Below are 10,320 nucleotides of genomic sequence, written 5' to 3' on the forward strand. Positions count from 1 at the left end.
TCAAGGAGTGCACACGTCGGGGAGGGGCTCAGCTTGCGATGTAGCACAGCATGGGTGAGAACATGGTCCAGGGAGCACGCGAGCTGTCGTGGCCACGCCGTAATGTCCACCGCGAACTGGACGGGAAGATAGTGGAACTATCGATGACAGCAAGTCGTCGTTGTATACATGAAGTTTAACCGCAAATGAGACACACACTTACACGTGCAGAGAAGATCGGTAATCTACATTTCAATTCAGCCCTGCCAGCACTGCATGTATTGTTAATGAGATAAGTGAGACAAGTTTTTATGCTTCGAGTATATCTTTTTCTATTGTTTAATTCAGGGTATAGGTCTATCCTCAGAGGACATGAGCAGAATCAGCTAAATAATGCGCTTTGCTTTTTCAGTACAAAGCCATTATTTTAATTATGCAAAGCGCAAAGTCTTAACGTTGTAACGGCGTGTCCTAAAGACACGCAGGTTCATTTATAAGCACCATGGAGCATACATGGATGTGGTGATAAATTAACATATTCTAAGCATTAATACTGAGTTTCAGCTTAAACTAGGAAGCTCTTAATGACTAGGGTTTTGAGCTGTAGTCATAAAAGAATTACTTTTAGTTAGATAGAATTTTCAGCTACAGTTCATATTCAATGAACATCTGTAATTACTTCACAATTCCTGAATGCAGTTGGTTTGCGGACCAAACTGCTCATAATGGAAACAGCAACATTATGAAAAACATTACATTGGGGTCCAATGCCAAAAATGTAAAGTTATAATAATTATTTAGTTCCCCTCTTAATCACAGGACCTCAACATGGGAGTGTGAGATGCAGCGGTGTTTTAAACGAGCTGAAAATCAATGTGGTCCTCGGACATCTTTACAAAGTTTTTTGAAAAATTAGCATTACTTTGTTTCACCTCATTTACATTGACGTATAAATCACCACAGAATTAATTTGTGTTCCTACAATAAACACAGTGTGTTGCAACATTGTGTTCAAGTCATAGCAGCTGTCTTAATGCATGCATATGAATAATGATAATCTAAAAAGGCAGTGTCCACATCCAGGGTAAAGGGATGATTTATCATGACGCCCCAAAACACTGACGTGTTAGTATATTTGACACAACCCCTTACTCCATGTCACTTAAAATGGTTTTAACGCTACATGCATTAAACCTGGAAAACACTTCCTACTCATAACAGTGAAATGGCACTGAAGTTGAAGCTCAGTGAGCTCATGTGTTGGGGATGAGTTCCTCTCTCTCTTCTATCACGTCTGCCACGTCAGGGTACTGGATTTAGCCTCATAGAGCATGACTCGTCCACTCCTTGTTTGCGTCCACAGTCCGCAGTTAAAGATCTTCTTCTCCCCCCCCCGTGTGCCTCGGAGCCGTGCAGGAGACGTCAGTGTGCTTGCTCACTGCTGGTGGGCTCCCGCCACGAGACCATGGTTTTCTCGGTGCCTTTCTCATCTCTGTCTCGGCTTGCTGGCCTGTTCAGCCCCCTCAAGGTGTGAGTTTGTCATGCTGCCTGACATGGTAGCGCCAAAATGGCCCCCAGCTCACACTGAGTAGAGGCGAGTCATGCTTGGCGAAGCCAGTGACCTCGTCAAACACACGAAGGCCTGCACACCCTGCTACAGTCTGCAGGATGAGTCTTGAGGAACCTGCAGAAGTCTTGAGGAGTCTGGAGGAGCCTGGAAGAGTCTCCAGGCTTGGAAGAGTCTCCATGAGGCCTGTTATTCAAGCTTATCACTCTTGAAGGTGTTGTTTATGCTTTTAAATATATAATTAATCTTTGACACTCAAAACGAATCACCAGACCAGTTTTCAGTCTGGGGCTCTTCTTTTCCCTGCTTGCAGACATTACAGCCCTGTTTAGGGCACGTGTTAAAATGTTCTCCATCACCACACAAATCCCAGTGTTGTAATAACACCTACAGTGTTGAACTAAGTCTTACTGTGTTTGCTTGCAGTCCAGCTGGACTGATATAAAACACAGTTGTCGGTTTAACACTGGAGTTTTTGTTGTGTTCATTTTTGTAAGTCTGAGAAGAATGGTACTTCCATTTAGGTGGTTTGAATGTTTTGGTATAAATCACTTCCATTGACTTCATACAATTGTAGTTACCAGTCCAGCTCATCATCTATTTACAAAATGGTACCTTTATAATATAAATTGTTTAACAACCATACATTCAGTGATGTAGAAAAACAATTTGAGAGACCAAACAGGAAAATGTGAAACTCTAAGCTTAATATACACATAAGATAAGTAACATTATTTTCGGGTGAAAATGAGTTACACAAATTCTGATAAATTACTGCTGTGTGCTTTCTGATAAAAACAAATATACTGCCCAAATAAACAGCGCTGAACCTTTGTAGGCACATATGTGTTGGCTATGGATTCATCTATTCTGCCTATAAAATATAATACATATAGCTGACTGAAAACTATAATTATGTTTGACAGAGTACCACAAGACAATAAGAACATATATGTGAAACCAAGCTGTTCAAACTTCTAGCTGCAGTAGATTGCTTTGGCAAAGGTTTGTTGTTCAGCTGGGTTTATTAGTATTACTCAAGACACAAGCTTACATAAGGATTGTCAGAGAAAGAGAGAGTGATAGAGTGAAAGAGAAAAGGAAACAGCGAGATTGACAGAGGGAGAGATTTACTCATATCTAACTCCGTTCTACTGAATGCACTAGCACTGTCTCAACTCCCTTGCAAGCCCAATTCTCACCCCAAGGTCAGAATTCTGAATTCCTAGTTTATCTTGAGTAACTAAGAGTTTGCCCATCACTAGCCATTCAGAAGTGACCATCATCCCCCATAAAATAACCATCAAGTATCACAGTCACAGCAAATCAAAACTGGATGAATATTCATTTGCAGTCTTGAAAAAAAACTAAGGGTATAAGAATACCCTTAGCTTTGCGAAAGACCACAGATTTGACAGTAGTGTATATAGCATAGAGCAGCTTCTCTGGAGGTATCCAAGTCACAGACCACAGCTAGGACTACAGGTTCTGGAACGATTTCAACAGCTAGAACAGGCCAAAGTATTGTGACATCATAATCGTAATGCTAGATATATAGTGATGATTATGAATTCTTGCTAGTTGATTGCGTAGGTTTATATACCTCGTCTTCCAAATTTTCAACTCTTCACCCTCTCTGTAGGTAGCCGAGCCGTATACGCCGTATAGAGACAAGGCAAGAATATGCGAAGCCAGTGCTGCATTTAGCCCTTCTGCTTCATCAGTGCAGTATTTAAGAACATTTTGTCTACTTTAGAAGATTCCAGCATGAAGCACCACTCTGCAGGTCTGAGATTCTTAAGAGAGTCTTTTTAAATAGTAACTCCACACACGTTTCTGCCAGGATGGCATCACCATTAACATCCAGCATTTATAAGACAAGTAGATACGGATGCCATTAAGCCCCGATTACACAAGTGAGCATGGATTTACTTACTGAAAATCAGCCTTTCATTCAAGCTCCTGTCACATAATCTTTTTATTAGCTCCTTAAAACCAGTGTAAGAAGTATCTGTTTGCTTCCCTTACAAATCGCAGATGTCCTTTTGATAAACCGATTGATCATTGTAAGGATCCAGTCGCTCGGTTTAGCTACGCGACTCATGCGACCTTGTAGCGCAGGCTACACGGGCAAAATGTCCATTCAGACTTCCAGGGCCATAATACACTCACATGCAAGTTTCATTTACAGTCTGCATATTTGAAAAACCATGCACTTGATGTAAAATCAGAACAATGGTCTGTGTTCCGGGCCGTGCGCTCCTCACATTGGAGGGGCAGGAGAACAGGTGTGCGGGATTTAGGAAGACGTGCGTCATTGCACTCTCCGTCTACGCATGCTGTCAGTCTCTGGACTTTGCTAGCCGCCACCATCGCCCTCCTGTTCAGGTGGGAGACCACGGCAACTCCAGTCACGTTCGGCTTCAGCGAAAGGCACATGGAGACGATCACACCCCCACCCCTGACTCTTACGCAAATGCACACTGACGTTTATTTTTCTGGCATGCAACAGTTATTATTATTATTTGTAGATTTGGTCCTTTCCGTCATGCTGCAGTGCTTGTTTGGAAGTGTGCCGTCAGACTGCAGAATCTACCACTTTCAGTTTACTCCTCTAGTGGTGCGCTGATGGCATGCAGGATGCTGGGGCTAATTTGACATGTAGCCCCCCCCCCCCCCCCCCGACTTTTCCACAGAGCATAAAGCAGGAAAAACCATGGCACTGGTCCATTGCATGCATGGATAATCAAATGCTCATGAGTGTGTCTGCCATCGACAGTCCTGAGTGTTTCAGGAGTGGACCTCACTTGCCCTCTCTGATCAAACACAGGCGCGCTGCGCTGGTGTGCCGGAGCGAGAGCGAGCGTAATTACCCAGCAGGACGCGGGAGCTGCGGCTGTGACCACAGGGGGAGTGAGAGGAACGTCGGCTGCATGTAGAGCACTCGCCCCTGGTACGGCGGGCTTGGCGCTCACGCTCCTCATTTAGACCTGCCGCCGGGGAGCCGTGACAGCGCCCTTATTGCTGTTGGCCCTCATCTATGTGAATAACCAAAGGCCCGAATATGGAGGGAAGTCTCTAGAGATCGGGCCCATCATGAAAAAGGGATGTGGCTGGATTTATGGCATTTGTAGGTTTTTTAAAAAATAAATAAAACTAATGCTATAGAAGAAATGGCAAGAAAACAATTGAGAGATGATACTTTGTAAGTCGCTCTGGATAAGAGCGTCTGCTAAATGACGTAAATGTAAATGTAAATATATATTTTTGTGATGTAAAATGATGTAAGATCAAACAGCAGCAAAAACACGCATGCTTACGGAGCCCGTGAGGTGACATCATGTAAAAAAATAATAACCCGTGGCCACGCCTTATTAACCCGTGGGAACGACTTATTAACGCGTGGCAACGAGATATTTAAGGCATGGGAACGAGATAATTAACGCGTGGCAACGAGATATTTAAGGCATGGGAACGAGATAATTAACGCGTGGGAACGAGATCATTAAGGCGTGGGAACGAGATACTAATGTTGCCTTTCACGCGTGGCAACAACTTTTTTTTTTTCCACAGCAAAGCAAGCAGCTCCCAGGGATGTTCGCGAACTAACTGCCAAGGAGGGATGTGCACTAACTGCCTGCCCAAGGAAGGTAAACCTGGCTTTATATAAAGTAATACTTAATTATCTCGTTCCCACGCATTAATAAGTCGTTCCCACGCGTTAATTGTCTCGTTCCCACACGTTAATAAGTCGTTCTCATGTGTTAATAAGGCGTGGCCATGCGTTATTATATTTTTTACATGATGTCACCTTACGGGCTCCGTATGACTCAGTAACATGGGGTGCTTTCAATACTGATTTGACCAATGATTCACGAACATAGACCGTATATATAAGTCTATAGCCTGTATAGTCTATGCTCACAACACAATGTGGCTCTTGCTGCTAGAAGGTAGTGACCACGTTAACTAGGCAACATAGTTATGCCAAAAACGAAAGACGTTTTCTCATGTCGTGTGGGGAAAAAGAATACAAGTGAGGGCATACTTTGATTACAGCGCCAATGAAGTTATAACAGCACCAGCGAACAAACACGACATAACCAGTATGCCAAAGGGGTTATGTACACAAATGCTGTACATTTGACAAATGAAGAGTCAATTTAAGACCACAAGGTTTTAATTTCTGATGAAACAGAACAATGGACAATGAAAGCAAGACAAAATGTCCAACTTCTCTAAATGTAGATAGTTGCAGGCTGGATGTGGTAATTATGTCTGCTTGCTTCAAGAATAATGGTGTAGATCGTAAGTGAACTGTTAAAGCTAATGATAATAGGCATGGACAAATAGATATTTTCTCACTCCTGTTGCTATTTGTGTTCTCCAGAAGTGAGTGTTGCCATCAGTCATATTCTGAGTATTGTTATTTCACGTTGATGAATTCCTCGACATATCCTCACACCAACACAGTGTAAAAACAACATGGGATTAGTTTGATGTAGTGGCTGCATCAGATCCACGAGCAGGAGGACTTCACGCTGTAAAGTAGGCAGAATAAATAAAGGCCTTTTCCTGACAGCAAGTTCTTATTCTAGACCCAAACCAGACCCCAGCAATGGATCATAACTTCCAGTCCTTCTGCACAGCAGCTATACCTGTTGAGTTAGGCACAACCATATGATTTCAGTTCAAATTTCTAAGAGCCAATCATGCTTTTTGTTCCTGGAAGAGACGGGAGCACCACTGTCCATTTCAACACAGGTAAGCTTGTAATTATCCTGCTGATGGTACCTCACATGTCTGCTGTAGTCATGGGACCCTGAAGTGTCCAAGTCTGACCCCCGGGGTTCTTACCACGTACGTCCGTTGGGTACGTTTCCCATTCTAAACTTCGCACATCATCACTGACGTGAGATGATGCTTTCAGTACAAGTTCTTCTGCACAAAGCACTTTAAGATAAGGTGAAACCTACAGGCTGTTTATTTATGGGTCCTACCATAATTGTGAGGTGATGGAATAGGTCTGCCTTGGGGGGTTCTTATAGACTTGTGGGGGTGGATGACGTCCAGGTCAATCGGCAGACCTGAATGGAGCTCCCCAGAGTCTCCAGCATGTCAATTTTTATTGCCTTGTTTATTCGGCAGGTGAGAAGGGTTGTGAAGATGCTCTGAGGAGCTTCACAGTCTAGCCTGTGAAGCTTATTTCAGTGACCAGCCATTCTTTGATCTCAAGTAACTGAGTCACCACCATGAAAAACTGTTTCAAAAAATGAACATGGAGGTTGTTGGTTTATAGACATGAGTTTAGGAGAAAGCCTTGCATAATATTCAAACTAGTCTTTGAGTTTTGGGTTTGAGAAAGAAAAGCTAACGGAGTATGTTATGGTGAAGCAATACGTGTGTAATATATACAATATATGTTTAAAACACTTCTCTTCCACCTACATTCAGTAGGTCTACCTACATTTTTTTTACCTACATTTTTATTATCTTGTAATTTTAACAAACTAATGTTTAGCAAACTAATAATTATTTATAGATACAATATATTTTATCTATGTGTATCTGCTCGGTAACACAAAGAAGCTGAAAAGCCAGAGAAAAATCTTTGGCATGATCCTGAGAACAAGAGATTTCTTTATTATTCCATTTATAATTGAACTGAAAGTGTTTTGCCTCAAGCCTGAACAGCCCTGAAGCAACACCGTAAATCACCGCTGTTTGTTTTTCCAGGGTGGCAACGTTTAGCCCACAGTCACTCATTGCTTTGTGGACAAAAGGCCTCAACATATCATACCCTCTCTTTCACCATCCCTCTCCAGTCTGCTACATTAAAAGTTAAACCAGATCCAAGAAAGGGGACACCAAGAATTAATTGCACTTACTTTTTACCGACCTTAATCTTGACATGATTCCTCATTTAATGTTACCTCATGAAAGTGCTAAAAGGAGAATAAATACTGGAAGAACATGCACAGTCGATGCTTGGAGGTCCCCATCACAGCATCATGTGCCTGGACCATTCTGCTCTGATATCCTCCTGTGATGGATGACGACTCCTTCTCAAGCTGAAGGGAATATGGAACGCTCATGCCAAGGAACAAAGTTTCTTACTCTCTTGGTTTTACTTCCATTTTCCTGTTTGTGACTGAACGTGAGCTTCTATCTCTTTGGACTCCTACCTCTGTTATTTGCCCTATTTACCTGTTCATTACATCATTTGGAGCATTTCCTGAGTTGTGGCTACAAACAGATAAACGTGGTCTATCAGACTTAAATACCAGGCTTGCAAATCTTTAGGTAGTAAGACTGGAGCTTGCTTTGGGTTTGGTTTCACTGGAGAAGCTGGTGGAAGAACTTCTAGAAACATTAGCGCCCCGTTTTTTCCTCTCCTGGTGCTCTGACAGTTGGTGTAGCTCTGGTGTTTTATTTTGGCTGCTCACATTGCAGCATCCATGAACACTCCTCATGCACTGCAGTATTGGCTCCAGCACTCAGATTGACTGTATGTGACTGAAACTTGAGCTCTTCTACCTCCTCACCTACGTAGCTAATGCTGTGACTGAAGGTGTCCACCGTCTGGCACTGTCCCCCTCCTCTCAAAGCAATACTGTTTTCATCCCCAGGCTTGTCCCGCCATTATTATGTGTAGAAATGACAGAACCCGTTGCATCATCTAGGTACCATGTGTCGGGGGGGCATCAGCTCGTAATCACACTCTTCTATATGTTAATTCAATTCTGATGAACTGACTATATTGTCTCAAAACTGCAAGCCCTTGAGAATTAATTATTAACCAAGCAACAATGTTATTCGGTTCTTTTCAACTAAAAGTGTTGTTGAAAAGTGTTAAAAGTGTTCATGCAAGCTGTAATAATTTTATGCCATTGTTGTTTCTTTACAACATTTGTATAATGTCATATTAGCAGACAAAGTGACAATATTTATATTGTACTGTGAAGTACTCCTAAAAGATTGAGCATTAAAAGGACATATATGTTTGTTACATCCACTGCAGGGAAAACAGAGAGGCCACAGAACCGTTTGATGGCATGTTGCTTACATGCTTAATGACATGCTGCAGTACACGGAGTCCTCACTGGTACGTCATCGCGTGACGTTTCTCTTGTGGGGGCGTGTGCTGTTTGAAGCGTCTAACGAGCTAGTAGCACAGAACTCACCTGGGTCGCTCTGGAATGGAATAGTGAAGAACTGACTGATTCATGGTGGGTGTCCAGCTTTGACTTTATATCTGTTGCTTCTTGCAAATGGTGATCTGGAGATCTCACATTTATAAGCATGACATTATGGTTTGCCTGGGAGACCTTTGTGTTTCTAACATCTGGTCATAACCTTCATCATTCTTCTCAGCTAAATATGTAGAATATCTGAGTTTTCCCAAGTTCGTGAAAAATTGTCAGTGAATCAATGGATGGGCACAGTAGTTGTGATAAAGAGACCATGACCACTGTGACCATAACACTGCAGGACAGCTAGACTGATACAATTAGCTGATGACTCACACACAGCATGAACACTGCAGTCCAGCTACAGTCCGGCAAGAGATCTTGGTTGTGTGAAGGCCAGCTAAGCTTCCGGTCCTCACTCAGATGAGGGTCCAGTAAGGTTTACACATTTATCCTCTTCTGTATGCAAAAAAACAAAAGAACAACCCAAGGAATCAATTGTTTACGTAGCTAGAAGAGATTTGTAAACAGGACTGAAACAATTCACAAGTGTCTCAGGGGATTTAATTAATCTATTGGCTAAAGGAGTTTCGATTGGGGAGCCATGAATGGGCCCCAGACCTTCTTTGCTACATATTATAAAGGAAAGGGGAAGCTGAGCACAAATAGTCCTGATCACTTTCCCAGTCCTGATCACCCTCCAAGCTCTGTTCACTCTCATCCCTGATCACTTTCCCAGTCCTGATCACCCTCCAAGCTCTGATTACTCTCATCCCTGATCACTTTCCCAGTCCTGATCACCCTCCAAGCTCTGATTACTCTCATCCCTGATCACTCTCACAGTTCCTGCTCATCCTCCAAACTTTGATCATTCTCTCATCCCGGATAACTCTCCCAGCCCTGATCACCCTCCAAGCTCTGTTCACTCTCATCCCAGATCACTCTCCCAGCCCTGATCACTCTCCAAGCTCTGACCACTCTCCCAGTCCTGATCGTTCTCTCATCCCTAAAAATGTTCAGGTGATCAGATAAGCACTCAGTTTCATTGCTCCTCCTGGTCTTCAGAGGTCTTTCTTCGTGATTAGAATCCCCTTGGAGGCAGTAGTTAAGAGTCAGACATTTAGCTTCACCGAACCCTGTAAGTTTCTCTGTCTGGAAAAAGGAAGCTCAGAAAACCCAAAGATCTCCTCAACTGACCAGTGTGTTTACTCCACTCAGTTAATACCCTACTGTTTACCATGTTGGTATTTTATATGCCATGAAATGGAAAGAAATTGATACAGTGTTACTGTTGATGAATGGCTGTCTTACTGTCGAGTGCAAACCCACTGTCTTTGACATAACCACAGTGAGGTAGTGCTGAGAACTTAGAAGACCCCATCCACATCCCACACTGAAGCATCCCACACACACAGAGAACAAAGAGATTTCATGATTGCCTGTGGGTAGTGGTACGTAGCCCAATGCCATACTGTAACCCTGTCTTACTGCATATGGAGGAATAATGCAAAGGCTAGAAGCCTAATCTGGAATTCTGTGTGATTGCTAAAATGAATCAATGTAAATGTTATTGGTTGGGATGTT

The sequence above is a fragment of the Brachyhypopomus gauderio genome, chromosome 2 (genome assembly GCF_052324685.1).
Source record: "Brachyhypopomus gauderio isolate BG-103 chromosome 2, BGAUD_0.2, whole genome shotgun sequence".
In the NCBI taxonomy this organism is placed as follows: domain Eukaryota; kingdom Metazoa; phylum Chordata; class Actinopteri; order Gymnotiformes; family Hypopomidae; genus Brachyhypopomus; species Brachyhypopomus gauderio.